This window comes from Epinephelus moara, chromosome 11 (genome assembly GCF_006386435.1).
Source record: "Epinephelus moara isolate mb chromosome 11, YSFRI_EMoa_1.0, whole genome shotgun sequence".
Lineage (NCBI taxonomy): Eukaryota > Metazoa > Chordata > Actinopteri > Perciformes > Serranidae > Epinephelus > Epinephelus moara.
Genome location: NC_065516.1, coordinates 23,985,281 through 24,004,098, shown reverse-complemented (window position 1 = coordinate 24,004,098; position 18,818 = coordinate 23,985,281). Strand labels below are relative to the sequence as shown.

The window sequence follows — 18,818 nt, the reverse complement described above, 5'->3', positions numbered from 1 at the left end:
TTGACACTTCAGGCACAATTTGGACATGTTCACTGTGGGGTGTACTCACTTATGTTGCCAGCTGTTTAGATGTTGATGGCTGTGTTTTGAGTAAGAGGAAGGTAAATCTATACTACTATACAAGCTGTACACTGACTACTTTATATCAAAGTGTCATTTCTATAGTGTTGTCCCATGACAAGATATTTTCCAAAAATGGGAGGGGTGTACTCACTTATGTGAGATACTGTATCCCAGCTGACAGTGGGCGAGAGGCAAGGTACACACCCTGAACAGGTTGCCAGACTATCACAGTGCTGACACCTACAGAGAGGTCCCTCTTGTTGTAAGGCAACAGTGCTCACCACTGCACCAACGTACCGCCCATTGTCATTGTTTTAACTCCAATTTGACCCATCCTTTTTAAGAGTGTGTATTCATCTAGAAAATAAAATCACTTTTTTTTCTAGATGAATACAGATGATAAGGAGGGGAATGACTGGATGTAGGAGTCTTCTGTGTTCTAGTTGTCCTGTGGTGCAGCTCCGACACGGGTGGTGAATGACTTCCTCAGAGCCCTGGCCATGGAGGAGAACAGCCGGATGATGGCGGGGCGCCTCTGTTGCCTCTGAGGTGGGGGCGTGGATGTATTTTGTGGGTTGATGACTTCACTCTGAGACACCACTGGGTTAATCTCGCAAGCTGGAGCAACGTCCCTATGTCTTAGGGTGAAAATCCTCTTCACTTTGGTTCCAAAGCTGACTTGCGTTCCTGAAGTGTTGCACAGATGCGCTTTTAATGTCCTAGCAACGGCCTCTTGAAAAGCCTCATCGCCGGACACCATGGCAGCCTGCAGCAGCTTTGGAGATCCAAACTGACGGCAAAGATCTTTGTAGATGGGGATGTGGATGTTGCCAACAGTCTGTGGGGGAGTGGCACTTCCCACAGTCCTCTTACTCAGATTTTCCAGCATCCCATCAAAGTCCACGTCTAATACCGATGTCTTAGTAGAGTGAGCAATGTAGTCCAGAAGCTTACCGAGAAATACAGTGAAAAAGGTCTTATCACGTGGGGATATCGCCTCTGCAGAACTGACTGGGAATTCACGTCTCTCTTGTTCTAACACGATTGTTGGTACACAGTCCTGGTGTGGGCTGGTGCTCGAAAATAATTCAGTAGCCCTGCCTTCCTGATTCTTAGCTGACTTAAGCCGGTTGTCACCGACTAAGCACTCCCTCAAAATATTGGCTATACAGAAAACCATATCTATAATGTTATATTCACTGGAATCGTCCAATTCAGCAGACCGCACTGACTGCAGGGAAGAGCTAGTCTTTGTGACTTCATCTAGTGCACAGTTCACCCTTTTTGCCATCACTGCTGTCATCAACTCCACTAGTGTCTCAGAGTGGTGGGACCTCTTCTGTGTGACTCCTAGTGCCACACCAAAACAAGTGTCGAACAAATTCCCCAGACTGGCTTTGATATCTCCTGATGTCACACTGGCGTAATTGCGCTCCATTTGCATAATTTCAGTACTGCTCCTTAAAAAGAGACAGTCACATATAAGTCAAGTGGTCCGGACTCTCATAATCCCAAAGTTACAGAATCTTGCATATGATATTGACGTTTAAGAATAAAGTGTGGCTGAACAAGACAGTGTTTGGTTGTGGGAGGTTTGGACTTACGTTGTAGTGGAAGTGTTGCTGGAGTCGCTGGCAACCTCTCGGTCAATCCGCATCCTACTTTTAACCTGAGGCATCACAACATCCAGGATCTTGAGGGTGTACACCTCCAAAATCTTATCACATATGAGGTACAGGCAATCCTTTGCCTCTGAGTGGATTTGGCATTCTAACAACAACATCCGATGCCTGAAAGAAAAGATGAGGAGTGGTTAAAGTCCTGGCAATCAGAGATTTCTTGCTAAACACATTATACATGTCAGAAAATATTTGCTGAAAACATGAAAAGACTGTGAATTACATAGTTATGAAATGTGGAGATGGACCATCAAACTACTTTCACAGTTTTTGTGCCCAGGATTTTTCTGGCGGACCTGAAAACATGGCTCAATGATGCACTGGAACCATCCTTAACATAACCCCACCCCCACTATATAAAAACTAATGTCAGAGCACATTGCATCAATGTTGTTTCGTTCACCCTGTGTGTCAGTGTAGAGTTCACTATGTCCAACAAGCTCTCTTAGCTCTTAGATCATACATAAACAACTCTGTTAAAACTACAGTTGGTAGCTTTTATGATAATAACTTTTCATCACATTTGCTGAAGCTGTCACTATAATCTGTAAGAAGTACATTAGACAGTTGGTAAAAAAAGAAAAATCATGTCCCTTCTCCTCTTCCTACTGCCTATAATGGCATTCGCTAGAATCAGACTGCAGGGCGGAAGCAACAACCAATCAAAGCCAAGGAGTCCCTAACGCACCTGTCAGTCAGTAACTCAATGAACTGCGGTCAAACTGTCAAACTAGGCAGCCTTAATCAAATGTGAATAAAAATTCTGTTACTGCATCGCCTCATGTTTTCGGAAACCTTTTTTAGTGTACTGTTTAGCTGTAAAATAACTGCTAACAAGAGTCTGTCGCTGCGCATCAGGATCTCTAGTTTTTTGGCTCAGGGTGTGTGCGCATTAGTTATATCCATTATTTTCACGGTCTGTGGTTCTTGGGTGTGTGAGCTGTGCTACTGTGTTAGCTGCCAACAGGAATCTGTTGTTTTACAGAACTTTGTGTGATGACTCAGTGCCTTCAATTTCGAAACCTAATTTGATGTATGGTTACTTGCCAAATTTTTTAAATGTTCAGATTTGACATTAACAACTTGACATTAACCAGGATGACATTACCAGAGGATGCCTTTATGACATGTACATAACAAGTTCATGACAGTGTCATGTCATAGTTATGACAGTGTCATGTCACCCTTATGTAGATACCTTCACGTAAAGTGTTACCCAGACTTTTTACTTGTGTGTGTGTTTGTGTGTATATACATGTTAAAATTTCCGAGCTGGTTCACTTGATGGCTTTTTACTTGTGACTTACTCATCTACGAATGCCCTCACAAGGCAATTCAACAGTTCGTCAAATCCACTTCCTGTGAACACTGGTATTTCCAAATCGCTGCACCTCAGTACTCCCATTTCATCTGACGGTATCTAGAAAGACAAACAAACAGATTGTAGCAGCTGGGCATCTTTTACACTCTAGCAAAACTTTTCTCATTGGGATGGGAGTGTAAAACAAATCTACATGTTCAAAATGTGACATAATCAATAATAGTTGTGATACTTCATGTTGTGCACAATTCATAAGCCATCTCATGAGTAAATCTGAAAGCTTGCATCCAGACAGACCAAATAGAAACTGTGATGTGATGCATTTCAAGACCTATTTCATCAAAAATAAAGCAAGTGTGTGTGTCTAAAATTAGTGTAACCTCTTTTTTGATTAGTAACTGTATTTAATTACATTTTTTATCAGTAACTGGTTACATTACATCTATTTTGTGATTTAATTACATGTAATTAGTTACTCCCCAGCGCTGGTGATTCAAGGCTAGATTTTCTTACCTTGTAATCCATGTCGAGTGGTGATTTGTCCATCAACGCACGATTCCTTAATTGCCAACGTACTTGACTCTCAGTAGTCTGTAGTCTGTGTTCATCTGTCCTCTGTCCCTATTTTAGAACAGAATTTTTTTGCGGAATGTTCCATGTAAGTCACAGAGTTCTATGGCCATGTTCCACATTCCACATTCTATGCACACACACACACACACACACACACACACACACACACACACACACGCACACACACACACTACTATATTACATATATTGCAACTTACATGGCATCTTAATTAAAACCAACAGAAGGAAACAGTCGCAAATGTTTAAGTGAATACATACACATGTAGGGTAAAAGAAAAGCAGAAAGGGTCAGCTGATGTTTGTAAGTCCACATAGCATGGGTGGACTATAAGACAATAGTGTCCTGGGACCTGATATGCATCTTTTTGTGGGTTTGTGTGTATTTGTGGTCATTTTGTGTCTGTTGAGGTAATTTTGTGTCTCCTTGAGGTTGTTTTGCATCTTGTCAAGGTAATTTTGTGCCATTTTTTGTGGTTTTGTGTCCCGCTGTGGTCATTTTGTGTCTCTTTGTCATTGTTTTGTGTCTCATCAAGGTAATTTTGTGCCATTTTTGTCTTTTTTGTTTGTTTGTTTGTTTCTTTCTTTTGGGTCATTTTGTGTCTCCTTGTGGTCATTTTGTGTCTCTTCGTGGTCATTTTGTGTCTCCTTATGGTTGTTTTGTGTCTCGTCAAGGTAATTTTGTGCCATTTTTTTTGTCTTTTTTTTGTTTCTTTCCGGTGATTTTGTGTCTCCTTGAGGTTGTTTTGTGTCTCTTTATGGTAATTTTGTGCCATTTTTTGTGGTTTTGTGTCTTGTTGTGGTCATTTCATGTCTCCATGTGGTTGTTTTGCGTCTCATCAAGGTAATCCTGTGCCATTCTTTGTGGTTTTGTGTCTCTTTGAGGTCATTTTGTGTCTCCTTGTGGTTGTTTTGTGTCTCTTTGAGGTCATTTTGTGTCTCCTTGTGGTTGTTTTGTGGCTCTTTGAGGTCATTTGTGTCTCCTTGAGGTTGTTTTGCACCTTGTCAAGGTAATTTTGTGCCATTTTTTTGTGGTTTTGTGTCCCGCTGTGGTCATTTTGTGTCTGTTTGTGGTCATTTTGTGTCTCCTTGTGGTTGTTTTGTGTCTCGTCAAGGTAATTTTGTGCCATTTTTTGTCATTTTTTTGTTTCTTTCCGGTCATTTTGTGTCTCCTTGAGGTTGTTTTGTGTCTCTTTGAGGTCATTTGTGTCTCCTTGTGGTTGTTTTGTGGCTCTTTGAGGTCATTTTGTGTCTCCTTATGGTTATTTTTTGTCTCTTTGAGGTCATTTTGTGTCTCCTTGTGGTTGTTTTGTGTCTCCTTGGGGTAATTAATAAGCAAAATATGTGGCCTTATGAATTTTTAGGCTGTGCTGAGTCAAGCCATGCCACGCCAAGCTGCGCCAGAGATGGACCTTCTTCAGAGTAGGTCCAAAGGACAGGGCCTTTCGCCCTCAAGCGGGCAGGGGTGATGTTTCATGTACGCTATCAGCCGTATTAGAAGTTGTGTGAAGTTGCTGCTCAAAAACTCAACATTTCCTAACTTTGCTGTTTCACAATAAAAGTTTGTCCATAACAAAAATGATGGGGGACTTTTATTGGGAAGAATCTACAGGAAATTAAGTGTGTTTATCAATGAATTAGCGGAACTTTGTTAGCGGCTTTTCTTCAGTAAAGGCAAGTCTAGTAATACAGCAGGAAGGAATATGAAAGCAGAAACAGCCACAGTGAGATATTGATGAAGAGCTGCTGACAACAGGCTCTTACTGCATCTCTGCAAATAACTCACCTCCAACAGGTAAACTTCTTTTACCTGCCCTGCTGTGGAAAAACACATGCAGCAAAAATAACAGGAGACTTTCGCCATGGATCAGCCCGCTGCTTTTAAATGTCATCGCTCAAGACAAGCCATCATCAGTTAAGACACATCTTCAAGAAGGTAGCACTGCTGTAATGGAAATGCAAATCCCTGCCATGCTGGGCTGATGGACCGAACCAAGCCAAGCCAAGCCAAGCCAAGCCAGCACATGACTGTTGAAAGGGGTATAGGTGTCCTGTTTTCATCACTGTTTTCATCAGAGCTGGGGCTGATAAATAGCCATCACTACTACAGTCATTTGTCCCTAGAATAAATGATGATTGTTACCTTTCCTGCTTTTGACAAATCCAGCTAATAGTGGATCTTATTGGATTTTTTTTGTCCAGTAGGAAAAAGTATATTGGGTGAGGTATTGAAACAGTCTCACAGTTACCTTGTGCATTCCTTTAAGGTCATCTCACCAACACTGACACTTGTCACAATCTCAAGAGGACAGATGAGTTTGGATACTGTGGACTGAAATGTACAATCATGCACTTTAAAACCATCAGCAGCGCTTTCAACAATACTGGAGCTCCAGAATGTGTTAAACTGTCTTCTTCACTACTGTTCCTGCAGTTGGAGCTATTGTGGTCCTGCACTGTTAATAATAGATGTCTTAATTAAATTTCACCTCATTTGTCCTGTTGGTAATGTATTTGTGTACAGGAACCCAATTATATTTTGCAACTGTGGTGAGACACCAAAATCAGGTTAGAAACAGGAAAAACTTTTGCATTACTGGCGTCAGTCACACTCTGCACACTGCACCTTTGAGACAGACATACATAGTGTCTATGACAACTTGTCCCACAGCTGTTGCAACAGTCCGTTTGTATGTGGTGTTGTTTTCAGTGTATATATTTGTGTGCTTGCATGTATTTTTTAAACTTACCAACTGACAACAAAGCAAGCACCTGGAGTTTAGTTTACACGTATCATAATTGGGCTTAATCCATTGTGTACTTCTTTCAGAGACCGAGACGTGTTCATGCATTTTATTTGTTTATTCGTCTGTGCTGTTTGGGATTTGATTCGTCGCTGCTGTTGAGTACATAAGATAGTGGAGGGAAGCTGATCCGGCAACAACTTTTATTTTTCAGAGATTGACAGCGTAACACTGAGCTCAACTGAAACTTGTGTCCAACTCTCCAAATACACAGATAGCTTATCAAGTCAGACTTTCATGGTGCAAAGGGAAGAGAAGGACAGAAAGAAGGACGAAGGAAAATGTTGCATCTTGCGGCGGCATAGTGATGAGAGGAGGGAAGAAATAGAGAGAAGTGGGAGTGTAAGACAGAGATTGATGTGGAGTGACAGAGAGGGAAGAAAACAAGTAAAAAAAAAGGGGAAGAGAGGGAGGAAGAAGGGTAGAAGGAGAAGCAGATTAGTTTGTTTTCTGCCGCTTGCTCTGACATTGAAAGATATGTCGGTACTAATGTCCCAGAAAGCCTTGAATAACACAGCAAACCGATACATATCCTCCTTAATGGGATTTTCTGAGCTGTACTTGCTCCCTCTCACGTGCACACTCACACACACACACACCAGCCTGCCCAAACAAGCACATACACACCGACAATACACCATATGGCCACCGCCTGGCGGAAAGATAAAAGGCAAAAATGGAAAAATAGAAACAGCTCGCTTGAGGAGTAATTATAATATTGTCTTCTCATTTGTGACGAGCTGAGGGGTTGATCTCAATTATGAGGCTTTCTAAGGCAGTCCTCGCCTCTCCATTTGTCCTCTCCAAGGTTGCCGGGGACAACTGATTGCGGGACGAGCTGTGGCGTATGACCACAAACTGCTCATCAAACATTTAACTGACGGATCATGCAAGCAAGAGTATCCTGCTCCATTACGAAGACATGCATCCATGTATTTGCGTACGCATACTAATAGTCTCTCTGCTTATTTACCTGCGTCTCCCTCACACACACACTCTTATATATTATGAACCGTGAAGTATTTCCAGTGTCAGTGGTGTTTATGTATGCAGCGCAGTGTCTGCATCAGCAAGTGCGTGGTTTATTGGCGTCTGTGAGTGTGTATGCGGCGATCACTGGAGGCAGTTTTAACACAGCTCCCGGATTACAGCGGGATATTGGGGCACAGAGAGATTAGACCAATTGGAAAAACAACAGGAACAGAACAGAGGAAATATCACTCAGTGGTGCTAATGAAGCAACACAGGGCGGGAAGTTGATTATCCAACTTGACCTTGAGGGGCTTTAAAACTAACCCAGGGAAAGTTAGAGAGACAAAGTTGGAGAAGATACAGAGTTTAATAGAGAAGGATGATGTGTGTATGTGTGTGTGTATGTGTGTGCATGTGCGCATGAACCCACTCTGTGTCCATCAGTTTGTACCTGTCTGCTATTATGAGAATCTTGTGCCACAGTTTGATAGCTGGTTCTGGCTGTCATAAACTTAATGTCCGCGTGTGGCAGTGTGTTAATATCAGCATGTTTATATCAATGTCCGTGTGTGTGTTCGTGCCTGTGTCAGAGTGTGCTGTTTTGTGCCTATGACACATCTCTGTGGAGCTGTTTCTGTATTGTTTCTCACACAGGGAGCGTAAACAAACTAATAAATATTCATGATGTTTGTCTTATCAAATGTTAGCGTACCATGCAACATTCTCGTGTAATTACCCAGCCTCAATTGTTTGTGTGTGTTTTTTTTGTATGTATAACTCATGTGTCATACTGCGTGTTTGTACACACAGCCTGGTGTTTTCTCAGTGCTCGTGCATGTGACGACCTCCTGGGTATCAACAAATAACAGCAGTGTCATAACTTGACATCCTAATGTGGAAGCCATAGATGCAGTCCCCTTAATTAATCTCATACTTTGAGAGACTGAGCCAAGAGGAACACTTTGACAGTCCATGACTAGATGCCATGCTGATAATAGGACTTCTGTGCAAATGTGTGTATCCAAAACCAACAATAAGTGTGCACATAGGAATCCTTTACCAGGCTCACCTGGTAGAGCAGGCACCCCATGTACAAAGGCTGTGTCCTTGCCGCAGCAGCCGCGGGCTTAATTTCAACCCACAACCCTTTGCTGCATCTCAATCACCACTATGTGTCAATTTTAGCCAGACATAAATCTGTAATAAACATTTTGTTTTTCTTTGGCATCAATTAAACTTTAAAAGGTTTCGAGGGTATAGGGGCTTAGAACATTATTATCAAAGTGTACGACGGCCATTCCCATGCTCATTTATGTCTCGTAGCAATTTTTGGGTTGATATGATTTGTTACAGTTTGTGTGCTAAATTTTAGCATGTTTTACCTCTCAATAATTAATAGAAATAGTCAAAAATCCTTCCGTAATACCACATTAAGACACCAAGACTTTAAGGAACACCATAGAAAATACATGCTGTGGAATCAAAAACTTTTAATACTTTGTGATCTCGTAAGTACTGCATTTTTCAGCGATTGGATGGCGAGCACTTGTGTGTCGTTTCAAAACAGTAGTCTCACTACATTAAAATGGCTACTTTGGGGGCTAACATCATCACACATGAATAAAATTGGGCTCAATGACTCCACAAGAGTCTCAGTTTTCCAGCCATAGCCAATTTATACAATTCCAGGACTGTTTAGGGACCCCACTGTGCAGAAATATTCAAATACAATAGGCGAAAATTCCACATTTATACTGCATGCAAAGAAGTGCATAATTTGTGCCCAAAACTGAGTGGGGTTTGCATAAAATGGGCATGTCTGTAAAGGGGAGATTTGTGGGTACCCAGAGAACCCAATTTCATCTTGAGTTGAGGGGTCAAGGGACCTCTGTGAAAATGGCCATGTCATTTTTTCTGTTGCTAATTTAATAGCATTGTTTAGCCCCCTTTATGAGAAGCTAGCACAGCATTGTTGGTGCCACTGGATTCCTTAGGTTGTAGTTTTATATGATACCAGTATCATTACTTTAGCTTTAAAACCCAGCCCTCTGTAGCCTCTGAAAGACAGGACTGTCAGCCTTATCTGTTGACCATGACTTGCGTTGGTAAAAGGAAACTTTTTTTGATAATATGATTAAACTGTAAACTGTAAACTTGTTCACAATCTGTATGATACCCATGTACTTTTACTGCTGTGAATCGTATGCAGGGCTAAACAGAATAAATCAAAAACATTTTAGAGATACAGGTGCTATGTTTTTTTTAAATTAATTTAATTTTTTTATTTGTTTTGGACCCTCATTCGTGTCGTCTCTGGCTCTAAGACAGTGGTTGATTTCCCCTCAGTTGGAAGGAATTTAGGGATTTGGCTACTGCAGACAGAGAGCTGCCTCAAAAGATGCTGTTCGCAGAGTTGTGAACACAGTTGAGTTCCAGGCTGAAGATGATAGGGGAAAAAAAAGCTGGATCAAGATAACAGTAGTAACCCAGTCCTGTAGGTAAATAAACAGACAAGGTACAGTACTCAGTACCCATATGGCAAGACATGGAGGTCTTGGACTGAATGAAAAAGCTCAGCAGGAACTTCACAGACACCCTTTCAGGCAACAGACATGTCGTTGGGTTTTGCAAAGGGAAATGCTGCACTTGGTCAGTACAGACACATTTGAACTAAATGAAAATGTAACTTTCCCTTAACCATGCTGGTTAGCCTAGATAAGAAATACCCCAAATCCTCCATTACAAGTTCATTCAGCAGGTTTATAAGGACCATGCAGAAATAGCAATATCAGGTCATAAATTATGTATTTTTTCAACTTACACTTACCATTTTTAAAAATATGTGTGTCTGTAAAGTTATTTCTTAATTATACACCACATTTTTTCTTCTCAGCTAACAAGCCAAGTGACACTGCCAACTGCCTGAGATTTATGTGTTATAACTGTAGCTCCTCATGTGAACTTGAACTCAAGCCAACAGATATTTTTTCCTGGAAAGTCAGACGGATTTAATTCCTTATTTTGAGGAATTTATCAACCCAAATAGCAGGTGCAGGTTACCTTTTAAAATGTAAATTTATTATATTGCCCACTTCTTTAGATTTGGTAGCTTTCTAATTGGCATAAATATTTCAACTTGACCCTTGGGTATAAACCCAAGAGCAGGCTGGTCATTAAAGATACACTTCATCTGAAAAAAAAAAGCGATTTTTCCTCTCTGAAGCGACACAAGATGCAAACATGTTTGTGTCGAATGCCTCCTGGGTGTGTGCTCTGCTCAGAGGCATTTGGGCGCTCTGAGTCATAGTACGTGGGCCAGTCGCACTCTTGAAAAAAAGCTTCAGAAAGCCAGCAGATGGACGAGGACTGCACATTGAACTTTATAAAAACAGTCAGGCCAGAAATCTGTGCCTCTGTTATGCATTCAGTGAGTTCAGTTTGTTGATGTTCTTTTTTTTGCGTCTTTCACATAAAACAAATAGGAGTGCTATTCATGTCATTTTCAAATAATTCAAGAAAAAAAAGATACAAGCAAAGCTCCTAGAATGAATGTGTATTGAATGATCCAGATGTCAGCCTTTTAAAACTCATTCAGAGTTTAGCTTTGGATGGTTTTACATGTGCCTGCTGAAGTTTGTGAAGCTTTGAGTTTTTGTGCTGCTTTTTAATTCAACCACACCTTGTCAGAGCCTCCTGAGAAAAAAATCCGGCAAACAAAGTATCCCGACTCTCTTTAGTGTTTTGCAGCAGTCCCAAAGGGCAATTGATTTGGATTACGATCAAAGAACAGCAGCAACGTTACGCAACAATAACAGAACCTGGGCATTAGCTTTGTAGTTAATACCTTCACAGAATAGAAAACAGCAGTTGGTATTTGGCACCGACTGTAAATGCAAGGATGGGAACAAAAATGGAGCTCGGGTTTTAATGTGTATTTATTTTTTTTTATTTTTTTTGCACTGTTTACTCTGTTCGCTAAATAGTCATGTGGTCGTGTGCCAACAGGCTAATGTGGAAGAGAGGGAGACAAAAAGAGGAGGAGATAGTGAGTTGGATGAATGCTGTGATACTCATTAAACCATTAGACGGAGTAACAGCTGGACACCCACAACCATCTGCAGCATGTTTCCTCTCTAAACAAGACTGTTTAACCTGATCTCTCACACACAAACATATCAGACTGCACAAACTCTTAATAATCACACACACACATACGCCGATCTGTCTCCACCTCCTTCTTTTCCGTCACACAGACCGATCTATGAGTGCCTCTCCCACTCTCTATCACACACATACATGCACACACACAGACACGCTGAACCCTCTCGCCCCCACAAGTCCTTAATTTTCCAGCTGTGTAGGCAAGCAGCAGTGGGCAGTTTGTCCCCCTGACAAGGGTCACCGACCCAGGGGAGAGAGCTCTCCGTCTCTCCCCTGACTGCCTGGACAACTGGAGCGCAGGCAATGAGATAAACACTTGAAGAGGATGAGGGGAGGGAGAGGGGTGACAGGGAGTAAGGGGGATTCAGAGGGAGGTGAGGGAGGGAGGAAATGGAGCGCAGTTGGGTGGGATCGAGGCAGGGTGGCACACGGAGCGGTAAAATGAGAGAGCGTGATGAGGAGAGGAAGGTTAGTGGGAGGAGGAAGGGAAGGATGGAGCTGGGTCAGGCCGGCAGCTCGAAGGGTGGAGGTGAGGATGAGAGCCGGGGATTGTGGTGTTGTGGAGGGGAGGGGCAGTGAACCACAGCGTGATGGATCACGATGTTAGCGGATAAGACGGCTGTTGAGAGGGGGCAGGCTTGGCTTGTCGAGAGCAGCTTTTGTCAGAAGGCAACATACAGACACACACACTGTCACACCAGCACCGAGGGAGGAGAGGGAGCAGGAGAGTTGAAGGGGTAATGTATTTTTTTCAGGCGTATCTGAGAAAAAAAGGGAAGGGTGAGTGGGAGAGAGACAGAAAAAAGAGAGGGAGAGAAAGGCCACACTTGCATAGTCCTCTTTGATTTATGTAGCACCGTGAAAGGCAATTTATATGTCTAACACACTAAAAGGATTCCAAGATTTCAGCCTGCCTTTCATGCAGATGCACTCCATTGCTCAAGAAAGTGCTCTACATGCAGTTTCACTCCGTTCTGTCATTCTATCTATCTGTCGAACACACACACACACACACACACATACATGAACACACACACACACACGCACAGATCGTTGACCCGACAAAGGTGGGAGCCATTTTCAATTTAAGTTTTCATTTAGCTCGTCCCAGATTGATGCATCGTAGTGGGTGCTCCTTGCAAACTTTTGCCTCAACCTTGACTTGGCCACCACAATACAAAGCTAAGGTGGAAGACGATTAAGACACGGCTCATACTCAATGCATTAATATAAAATAAATATTTTTTAAATATCAGATGTCGTGGAGTTCATCTAAGTACAGATAACAGATTTTACACTCCTGGGTTGGACTATTCTAGGTGTAAATTGAACTCACATCGTTTGATTACACCTTTGAAGATACCGTACTTGAAGTGTACAAGGTAACAGATTTGTGGTGGTGGTACATCTGCTTATGTCATTTGTCGAGGTGGTTTTAGAAAATCAGCCCGAGGACCTTGGCACACAGAGCTAACCTCAAAGACCTTGCACTCACAAAGGCTGACTGATCAAATGCTTTACATCTCCTGTACTCTGCAAAGGCTACATCTGAAGGCCAGCTGACCTCTGGCATGCATGTACGTTCTGCCTCAACATCAGAAGGAATAACTGCTCAGTAGCCTGTATTTGTAATTAAAAAAACATCATGTACTGTAGAGATAAAAGAACAAACCAGGCCACCATTTTCACTCGTATAATTGGTAAAAACTTTAACCATGACAAAAGGCTTCTGTAAACTGGTGTTTTGCTTGTGAAAGAAGAGAAATAGGGGCTATAAATACAAAAATAAAGAGTAACTAAATGGTTGATTCTCTTGGCTGAACATCTACAAAGCTCCTCTGCCTGGCAAGAACATACTCTCCACGTATCTGCCTTGTTCTATTAAAGAGACACACTGACTACTACCTCCTGCTTCAAAATATCCCTTCTTTAATTAAGAGCCACTGTTTCTTTTATGAAATACACACTTTTTCCCTGGAGTGTAAATTAACATGGCCAATTCTCTGGTATCAAGTTCATCTGTGCCTTGTTGAATACCTGGATCCAGCCTAACTAAATCCATCCCTTTTGTTATTCTATTTCCAAACTCACTTGTTATAAACCCCTGTGGTTTTGAATTATGCAAATTGTGTCTGTGGCTCAGCCATGTTTAGGGCTGCTTTCCTCAGCCCAAACTAATCCCATCCAATTACAGGAGCAAAGGGTTTGATGTCATTTGCGAGTGCTCCTTTACTCACATAGGTCCGTGTCCGACCCAGGCTAGCGGTTCAGTTCAGTTCAGTCCAATCAGTGCTTAGCGCCTGATGTCCAAATTACTTTCTCAGAGGATAAAGCTCAGTCACACCAGAGAGGTGCTGAACTCATAACCATAAACGTGTTCAACAAGCAAATAGAAGACAACACTAAATGAGCAATTCAGGCAAATTTGTTGTTAATTTGTTGCTCACAAATTAAAAGGCCTCCTGTGGTGACCTCATCTCTTTATGTAAGACACATCCAGTGGCTGTACAGTCCCGCAGTTCAGCCTCTGTCAGTTGCGGCAGCGAGTGAAACATCAGGAAATCACATACGTCGTAAAAGTATTGTCAAGAGTAAACCACTAACCTTAAAGCAATTGGCATTTTTTTTTGGAAATATACTTTCTGGCAAAGTGTTGAGGCCCAGACACACCAAGCCAACATCAAAGAACTGGTTGCGACGAAGGCTGAGTGTTGCGTTGCCTAACATTGCCTGTGTCTCGGCCAAAAAGTTGCACTTGTAGACATTGCAAAGACTACAGCCAACAGCCAAATAGCACATATGTTCTGCGCTTGTGTGAACTCTACATAGCAGCAGGCAACAGTAGTCTGTATTAGGCATTCAAAAAGGGACACCGAAAGACCGTCATGATGGATTCAAGGTGCTAGTTAGCACATTAACAACACAACCCAGTGTTGAAAGAACAGGATATTTACCATGCACGAACAATCAGTAACACATACAGCTATGAAACATTTCTGCTAAAGAGCACAGTGCCTTAAAAATAGTATAATAAAATATAATAATACAACAAATTTGTTCTGATCTCAGTCCCTCTTGACTTTAGTTGTTAGTTTGCATCCTCACCTCCATTTCTGTTCTTGTGCACTGAGCTGAACTGCTAATCAGAGTGATTTCTCTCACTAACCCCCAATTTCCACCAGATGCGTGTTGGTTGCGTCTGCGCTCCGGCACAGCAGCGGAGCCGATAGGATTCAATTCTAGTCAATGTGTGTGTTTCCACCAGCTGCGGCTGTGCTGCGTTCCGGCTCCGTCTCAGCTGCGGCGCTCCGGATACGCAGGACTTCTATTTTTGCCGGACGCCGGAGCACAACGCAGCAATTCAGCACAGAGCAGATCGTGTGGGGCAGGAAGTCGTGCACAGAAACAAAATAAAACATCCGGTTAATTTTCAAAATAAAATACACAGTGTTCACGGCGGATCATATTTCCCTGCACTACACCTTGAAAACTGCATAATGGGCTGAGACAGGCCTGAAGTCAACAGGTCAGAGGTTTTCAGACGTCATTTCACCCCGTTGACACCATGGACGAGGAGATATTAATCATGGCGGTGCACGGAGATGTCTTCTGGCGGAGCTGCACCGCTCTGCACAGCAAACGCAGCCGGTGGGTATTGATGGACGGCGGAGCACGCTGCGGATAACCAGCGCAGCCGTTCCGCATCGGACACACATCCAGTGGAAATCCGGCGTAATGGGCTACGCCAACTTCACTTTTAGCTCTGCCACTATTTCAACATGCTGAATGTGTCAAAAAATAGCCAACAAATGCCACAGATGCCCACTGATGGCAGTCGACCATCAGCTTGGTGTGTCAGATGAAGTTCACTTACATCTGTCCAGTTTGCAAATAATAACATGGAGGCCTTTTCGTTGCAGTAAGTATTACCGTGGTAATGTCACTAAAAGCCTCAAGGTCTGAGTTAATCTTGAGGCTCTAGAGTGGTATCAGTGTTAAGAGAGCACTATGTTTGAAGTGTTGCTCGTTAATTGTAGAGTTGAGGTTATGTTGTCTCCTGAGCTGTAGTCTGTACACACTTTAATCAACATCTACGATACGTTAGGTCACCTGGCACTCATAAACACCGTGCTATCTAAACTTGTCTAACCTATAATTGGAAAACGTTAAAGAAAGAAATAAAATGACAACTGTATGATTTTTGCAATAAAAGCTTAGATTCTTATTTTGTTCATTTATTCCTCCGGTTCATGTTTCCCTTTAGACACACTTAAATTACTTGCCTCTCCATTCTAGTACCATCACCTCATTGTCTTCCTGTGTCATTGCTTTACTATTGGCCCGCTTTCTTTGCACTAAACGCAGCTTTTCACAGCAGCAGAGCAAACTGGCGCTGAGGTTATTTCCTTTATATGCATTCACTTTCCACTTTATTGTAATTTGAGTAGGAACCTTCAACTTCTCACTGAGAGCATGTTGTTTGGTACATGGCGGTTTTTGTGCCTTGTGGAGTGGAAAATAGCGCGCCATCACAACACTCTGAGAGATATTACAGCCGAAGACTCGGAGATGCCACGTCGCTCTCTATCCGTTCTGCCTCGATGTGAAGCCATGGGTTTTTTGTTTTTTTCTTATTGTCCTTGTTGTCAGCAACATTGCGCACTTACAATAGGCGCCACAACAGGACTTGATGTTGTCACAAAGCTTTCACCCATTTCAAAAGGGGCCGTGGATGTGTGTGTATGCATTTATGAAGACAGAAGCAGTGGAAAGATTAAAAAACAGAGTCGATGGTGAGAATGGAAGGATGGAAGAATAGACATTAAATGAAATACAGAACAGAAAAACATGGAGAGAAGAGGGACATGAAAGGTTATACAGAAGTAGTATGTGTTAGTGGATCTCTCCACTGATGCCTCCTGCTGTGCACCTCTGCAGGAGGTTACGGGGCAGCTACTGATGTTTTAGCACAACTCCTCCTTACTGCTGCTTCCAAGGCAGTTATGAAATTATCATAATCCATTTTCAGGGTGCACTGCAAGACTCATGCCATGTGGTGGGCTGTAAACTGAGATTAGATTCACAGCATGATATTGAGGCACCTCTGTGCATGCAAATGGAGACGGGATGTTAACAGAGTTCCATTTCGGGGGGCCGACACCTTCAAAGGACATCATGTACAATGCAGTGGCCTTCAGAGGACTCAGACTAGTCAGGTGAACCTGCATTCTTTACTAGATGCAGATTCACCGTAGCTTCATTGTGAGTGGAGACTAGAGCTTGTGGTGCATTTGAGCAGTCCTCTTCAACTTCAAGAGTCAGAAACCAATTCACAGAAAGGACACACTGGCTGTTGACTTCCAAATCTGGGCAAAATAAGGCCACGTATGAAGGAGCCCTAAAATGGTACAGCCTTGTCAGCCAGTTTGTTCTTGAAATGCAGATTTCAAAGGAAGCGGTCCCTGAAATGAGACACAGCAAGTGTGTCTGAGTGTGTGTGCTTGTACAGCAGCATGTGTGCATGCATGCCTAATATACGAGTCCCTCAGAGTTTATCTGTTTGAGTATGCACTCGCAGTGTCTGTGTTACCGTATAAGAGTACTTGTCTGTGGCTCCCAGCTTGCCTTGGGCCATCCTGTGGTGTTTAAATCTGTGTATCATCTGTCATTTAGCCTTCTATCCCTGTGGCTCTAAAAAGCCTACTGCCTCCTCAGTGCTTGCGGCCCCACAATGCTTCCAGTACAATAACTCAGGCAAGCTAACAGGATCACATAACGTAGCATGACTATTGCGAACACCAACAGTGGAATTTGCTTTGTTGTTCAGCCTTCCTGTATCTGCGCCTCAAAATGTTCCGATTTCCACCCGCCCGTCTCTGTGTGTCGTTCAACATCGGGCTTTCTTCTTTGTCTCTCTCTTCTTCCTTTCCTCTTCTCTCTACCTCATTGTCTGTTCCTGCATGTTTCCTGTCTTTGTGAAATAGCCAGCGTAAGGAGTTGAAGCTATCCAGATTAAATCAAATCTTTTTTTCTTATTCATCCTACACATCAGATGGTCTTCATCCAGTAGAATTTCAGGTGATATTTCAGACAACACTAATCTTTCAATATTAAGGAACACACTGTGAGAGGTGCCATGGGTACGCTGAAGTTAAAGGGATAATTTTCTAACTTGGCACTGCTAAAATTGCTACATCAATGGACCAATTTTGACAAAGCTGTTGAAGATGCATCTTGGCACTGTCTTCTTGCGTTGAGAAAAACAGCACTAATAGGCCTAATGGGGAACCTTGCTAAGTGAGTCTCTTTTATTCCAAAAGTAATGTGTATTTTACTGATTACACTAATCGTGGGAAAAAAAATTCATTTAGTCCTGTTTAGTTCTGTGTGAAAATTGTACTGACGCTTGCAGTCAAGTTACTGTTGAGAATGGAGCTTGCTACTGATGCACCCATGTGTCTCTCACACTTACATACGTGAATATGTTTTCAGAAATAAGCCCATATTCACACATGCATGAATTAGATTAGATTGGTCATGCATAGCAGAGAGCTTGCGAAGTGCCAATTGCATTCATATGAGAATTTCAGAGGTGTCTCTCCACAACATTAGTTAGAGAGACACTTTACACATATACTTTAATATGGAACTGATTCAGAGCAGGAAAGCATAGCATGTTCTCAATACCATCAGATCTATTTAAAGCCATTGTGCAGGAATGATATAAGTTGGGTTGACCAGCACCTTACTTTTTCAGACACTATGATTGAAGAATCCCTGTTTTTCTTCCAGGGGGCGATAGCTTAACTGCTCGGTTTGCCGTTAGAGGGTGGTGATGAATTGCAAAAGGCAGAGAATTGAAATACTGCTCTCTCTTTCTCTCTCCCCTGGTGGTTAGCCGCGGTCGCTGGTGGGGGTTTAGTTTCCGTAGAGTTTCAGGGAAGAGGAGGCTGGCAGAGCAGACAATCATGCCCACATTGTCACCCCCAAGGCCTCATGCTTCATCTCAATAAGCCCCTGTCTTCCTCCAGCTCCAGAGCAGTTGGAAATGGCATTTGGGATTTGTGCAGGTGTGTGTGTGTGTGTGGTGCCTGCCTTTTCCCTGCATGTGTATGCGTGTGTTCACTTACAAAAACAACAAGGAATCCAGGGATTTCGGCCAGAGTGAGAGGTCATGTTCCACACTGTCAGATGGACTGCACAGGAAGAGAGAGGTGGAAGTGCTGT

At 42.5% G+C, this 18,818-nt stretch overlaps 1 protein-coding gene and 1 pseudogene across 1 annotated transcript in view; both read left to right on the top strand.

Annotated features, from left to right (window-relative positions):
- cntnap2a (contactin associated protein 2a) overlaps nucleotides 1-18,818 on the top strand; it is a 454,430-nt gene that overhangs the window by 317,966 nt on the left and 117,646 nt on the right. The window lies entirely within an intron of this gene.
- LOC126398130 (40S ribosomal protein S5-like) overlaps nucleotides 16,719-18,818 on the top strand; it is a 33,812-nt pseudogene continuing 31,712 nt past the window's right edge.